The sequence below is a fragment of the Aspergillus fumigatus genome, chromosome 3 (assembly GCF_000002655.1).
Source record: "Aspergillus fumigatus Af293 chromosome 3, whole genome shotgun sequence".
Taxonomy (NCBI): Eukaryota; Fungi; Ascomycota; class Eurotiomycetes; order Eurotiales; family Aspergillaceae; genus Aspergillus; species Aspergillus fumigatus.
In genome coordinates, this window is record NC_007196.1 from 1923979 (window position 1) to 1929978 (window position 6000).

Consider the following 6000-nt stretch of genomic DNA (forward strand, 5'->3'; position numbering starts at 1 on the left):
CTCCGTAGTCTGTACTTCGGAGTAAGGTGTTTCTAACTCCTGAGTGCTTATCAGTAACTAAGCTTAGCAGCGCACAATCGGAAGGACAATTTTGCAGTCAAGACGATTCACTCGTGAGTATTCAGTGTTCTTGAGTCGGATGCTATAGCAGTCACCGATAGTACTTCTGTATCGGTCATCGGCCGCGTCAGGAATAATTCCCCGTAAATTGCTTCATATAATTGTAGGTGACCGATAGACACGCGATACCTACAGAGCACAGAAACATATGACGTAGAGGTCGTATTGTGTCAATCAAAGCGTGCAAATCTATCGTCGAAAAATGGAGGCGGCGTTGACGTCGGTATCGGCGTCGGTGTTTTGGTGAAATTTTGCCGATCAACCGAGCAATGGTACCATACGAAGTACTCCGTACCATGATCTCATCCCTGTCATCAGTAGTGAGACTGAGACAACATGAATATCAGATTCGGCTCATTGCTGCAACTGCACCTCTATTTGCAGGGGAGACTGGAATTCTTCGCTACTGTCGGGTAGTTAGAATCGCTCGATGCGATGATGCAGCTAGGTAACAAAGGATGGGTCAAGGACCCAATAACGACCTGTTACTGGTGGGTGTGCAATTCTGAACCATGGCACCACCCACCCACAGAAGGTTTCTAGAAAACGTCGAGAAAATGCCGGTTGCAGGCGAGCGGATTTCGTTCGCTGCCGCTGCATCCACATCCCAATGCAGGCAGGGCAGATTCGGTCCTGTCCGTCTTGGGTAGGTCGGCTGACTCTGGGCTGCAGGTTGTAATCCTATCAGATACAACCAGCACTCTAAGAAGTGGCAAGATGCTATCCCGGTAGCCAGTTGGTGATTGCCCTGTAGGGTGGCATGTGCCTCTGTAACTGGTCCGGGAACCTTGCACGGTCGCAGTGCCGTACTGGTAGTTACGCAGTAACCTATGCTAACCTAACTGCAAAAGGTCAAGGACGAGGCATTTTCAAGCTGTACGAATACGGCCCCATACACGAATTTGATTATCGCTTAAAGCAGACTCTGTCGTAATCAACAAAGATAATCTACCATAAGGAGTTAATGATCACGCTGATGCAGTCAATGTCTATTTGCAATTCGATGATGGGCACGAAGCACAAAGGACAACTGTGCGACCGGGCCGGCATAGGACATGGCTGCAGATGTGTATCACCAGAGTTTTAAGGTGGAAGAAACTACCTAAACCATGAACCTGTCGATATAGTATCAGATTTGAGAGTATGGACGCGGGACTGCACGTTGCTGTGCAGATGTATAAATTAAAACTTGGGTTTCAAGTCTGCCGGTCGGACAACATGAAAGCACTGGAAACTCGGCACACGAGTATCAGGGTGCAGGCCATATTCTACTCAGATAGCGCCAGGTACGGCATCAGAACTACACATTCTCAAACCGCTGGTTCCACGGCTCATTGTGGAGAGATACTATTCAGGACGCTTCCACGCCGCTTCGAGCCTTTGTAGCTTGCGGTGTTGTCTGGATATCTCCACTTCAGCTCCATATATTGCAATGTAGCGTCCTATCAGAGAGAACGAGAATCAGCCTTGTACCATTGGTTTCGTAAGCCTAGCTACACACTACTCTAGTCTACTATGATAATCTGATAGACACCATATTCAATATTCTATATACTAATATGAAGCAACATCGCTATGACCATGACGACGGTCTCACCTGACGTGGAAAATTAAGATGGCTGGGATGGTCGGCAACCATCCGCTGATGATGGCATCCTGAGTGATCGCCCGACCATACCCTCCTGTTCTCTTGGCTGACGTTGGTGTATTACTCTGCCGTGCGCGCTCTTACTGTCCTAGGTAAGGAAAAAGCCGATACTGATGAGAATCCCCCGGAAAGTTGATCGAAAAAGGTGCAGTACCAGGATTAGGTTTGCAGGTCACAGGCCGTGGCTGATTTGTTTGTTTAGGGGGCTGTTGCGCACGGGGCTACCTAGTGATGGAGCGTCCACAAGCTGACTGAAGACGACTATTTTTCGTCCGTTTTGCCTTGGATTTTTGGAAGACTTGGGCAGTGAGAATTTTGGTTCCTCATCGCTATCCATGCAGTGACAAGAAACAGAGCTATTGTCATCGATGCAACTTAACGAGTTCCCTGGTTGTTCGGAGCAGAAGTGTATCATGCAACCCAGACCTCCAGCTAGCTAATAATAATCTCACTAATTAATATCGCTCATTTAGCCTAACCTCTTCAATCGTAGTCCCACTGACGAGTCCGAGCTCCTCCGTCCAGAAGCTATTTTGCCTCGAGACAACATAATTCATCAATATTGCTTCGTGCCAGCCGCGGAAAGCGCCGGCCAAACCAAACTGGGCAAGATGTTTCATCAGAGGCTAGGAACTACGGATCAGTTTTCCACTTCGGAGAGTTGCTGTGTAGATAGTTATTGTTGCTCTTGCGTTGTATTCTGCTACTGCATGCGATTGAATCTAGCTAGATACTCCGTAATCGTGAACATAGGTACTTATTTTTGTAGCGGTTGCCATCCCAAGTAGGCTCACCGTGGGAAGTTTGGACCGCCAGAGCAACTACGGAGTAGTACCGGTGAGGGACATCCCCCGCGGTAATTGACTGAGACTGGAGTATGCCAGCCGTGAGCGGTCGAGAGTCAGGGGTATCCCACAGTCGGAGGTTGAAGCTGATGACCCTAGAGTTAGTCGGTTTCGACCCTCAAAGCGAACAAAATTGTGCCAGCTCAACGACCGTCGTAATCTGCAACTGGACTTGAAATGTAGGAGGAGATGGCCACCCGATTGTCTTGGGTCTGTCATGGTAGGCCAGCTGCCTATGACTTTTCCGACAGCATCGGACCCTTGAAAACCTGGGGCTGGGCTTGGGGCCGCGGAAAAGAAAACATGACGAACCATCTGACCTTGATAATCCCCTCATTTTCTACAGGACAAAAAAAAAAAAAAAAAAAAAAAAGTAGCAATCTGAACCAAAGGCTGGTAGACGAAGAATACGGAATCAATTTTAAGCATAGAGAAGGTTATTCTCGTTGGTGATGACCCATCCCGCACCGTGACCTAGAAATAGGCATCTGTATTTTGAACGGCAGCAGCCAGTGACAGTTCTCCAGACTCCAGGCTTCTCCAAATTCCTAGAGACTGGAGACTGGGGAGCATGACCCGTGCAGTGCTCATGGAAACTGGGGATACTAAGGTTGATACTTGGCGATATACTGAAATCCAACGACCGCTGTCGGCTGCACTGCTGCCATCACCTAGGATGAGACAAGCCTTATGCGCGATGAAGCTTGATGAGGTTTGGGCTTCATTACGATCACGGAACTTCCATCCTGGGGCGGTAATGGGAAACAGAGACGAGATTTACAGGCCAGAACTACAAGAAAAGTTCCCGAATTACGAGGGAGCAGACGCACGGTGTCAGCGGATGACAAAAGTTAGACGTGGAGGTGACATGAGGTTGAAGATAATAGTCAAACTTTTACCTTGTCTTCTATCTCTTTTTGCTTTTCCTTTTTATTTTCTGTTGTCGTATCCCGACCAACTTACGTTGTAGATACTGCATGGAGAAAACTCTGTCGAGTGTTGGCTGGCAATGAGTTGATATCGTTATTATGACGGAAAACTCGGTACCTCAGCTTAATCGTGGATGGTCGAAATGCCCATGAGCGAGCGATCAGATTGGCACGCTACAGGATTGAGAAATAGGTAGTTGACCAAGTAACAGCCCTTCAAGGGTGATATCCGCCACCACTAACATCATCCATCGAGGTTATCTGGCAGGGATCTTTCGCGACCTTTGCTTCCAGTCTCCGGGCACGGTACAGAAGTACAAAGTGTCTTCATGTGCTCTGCATCATTTCCGAGATTCTATGCGGCCTATGCCAGTGTGAATTTCTCAACATGGATGGACATCGTTGGCACAGTAAAGCGAAAGTTTGCCAGCTCTCTTGAGCCAAGGGGAAAAGTGTCGCAGATGTGCACCCTGTACTCTTAATCCGAGGAGATATATCAAAGGTAGCAATGACGGCCAAACAACGGAGCTCAATCACCGGCCATGGAATCATTTTATCTCAAGTAAATTTAACAGCGCTGATTTGCTGGCATTCAGCCTTTTAGTCGTGTAGCTACTTTTCCGGAGTAGTGGCCGATTGAGTCCGTCAGTGCTTGCTCCAAGCAAATCAAGTGCGGATCATATTTGAATAGTAATATCAATAGTACCTAGCATGACTACAGGGAAATAATCGGACACGACTCAAGAGGAGCCTCCCACTCAAGGCCTTGTGGGCTGGGCCCGACTTGTCCACCACTCAGATAAATGACGCTCGTGGGCGTGGGAAATACACTCCACGAGACAAGGCGGCACGAAACTCAATCAGGATTAGACATATTGGTGATTGGTGCAAGGAAAAATAAGGAGGGGTCTGGGTGGCCAGTCGTTGCATGCACACAGCGATCGACCCTGGGTTGAGTTTTAGTCTGATGTCGAGAAAAAGTTGGTAAAGCCATTAAATTCAGAGTAGCTGTTTGGGCCGTGGTGACAATGGCACTGAGTGCGTGGCCATACAGCCAAGGTGTCCGAGATAACGGAGCTGATAAAGAATAATAATACTTACGACAAATAATGATAATCCTACCTAGATGACATAATGTATTTTATTTTTGTATGGGTATGTACTGCGTTCAGCTGAAACAGTTGCTCTACCTTGAGAAACTAGTCATGTCTGAGTGAATCAGATCAAGCCATGTCGATTGATTCGGTATTGACATCGCTGATTTATCCAAAGACAAAATGCATTTACGGCATCTCCGTGTAAGCTGGTCGACGTAATCGACATCATCGGCCTCGGACAAGTGTTTATTTTGACCATACCTGGCGGAACTTGGTAGAGGGAAAGGCCCTGCCCCTTGCGTTCCTATCTTACTGAACTCGTGGTTCGAAGATCGGGTAGGACGGCCCTGTGTCCTGTGGTACTGGTAACCGCAGGTATTTCGGTACGGTGCCCTGGCATCGGACCATAACACTGGAAGGAGAAATATGTTGGTATGGGTTTGCTCTGTTTGTTTTCTTGCTCCAACACTACCAGGCAGGTACAACATTTTTCCCTCTACAAGGGAATGTCTGATTGTCACGCTGCATAGCTAGACAACAGAATAATGACAACACATTTTAGTCCAACAATAATAAGCTGATAGCGTCTTCTTGTCCCTTCCTCGTCCTTCAGCGGTCTCCAATTTCTGTTGCAGATAGTCATGAATAGTATTTCTAGGCGTTAGGTCATGATACTGAAGGCGCGTCTCAGACCTCATCCACAGCGTCAAGAAAATCGCGCATAGTTAAGATGAGAGAAAGATGATGTTGGACGGGGCAAAATTAACGAGACGCCAGCCGCAGACGGTAACCACTCATCCCGTATGGAATTTCGTTTCGCCTATTCCGAGATAGGCTTGATCGAGCTGGCAGGCCGATATCCCGGCAGTATCTTACACTCATGTATCACAGACGTAATGCTACCAGAGTCCTTGTTCTCACTGTGCCCCCAGATGTTCTTCTGCTTCGTACTATCTGTATGGAGTCGGACTTATGGTCTGGAGGGGTGGAGGATTTGGGGGGGCGAACTCGGTAGTCGGCACCGATTCGCCGCTCTACGAAGAAACAGATGATGCGAGTGCATCGTGCATAGAAGGGTCAGCAACGATGCTACTCCGTACAAAGCGCAATACCGCTGGCAAGATACCATATCATCATGATCTTTTAAGGGAAAAGTCAGGTTTTGCGGTATGTCAGGCCTAAACTGCATTCAGCAAAAGATCCACTTTGCCCGGTTGGAGAAGATGCCCACAGAGAAGGAAAAGAAGGCAAGGAAAAAGCCGGGCGTACCGTTAAGCACAAAGCGTGTGTGCGTGGGAAGTAAGAGAGGATGAGAAAAAAGGACGAGGTAAAAAAAAAATATTTCAAGAAAAAAAAAAAAA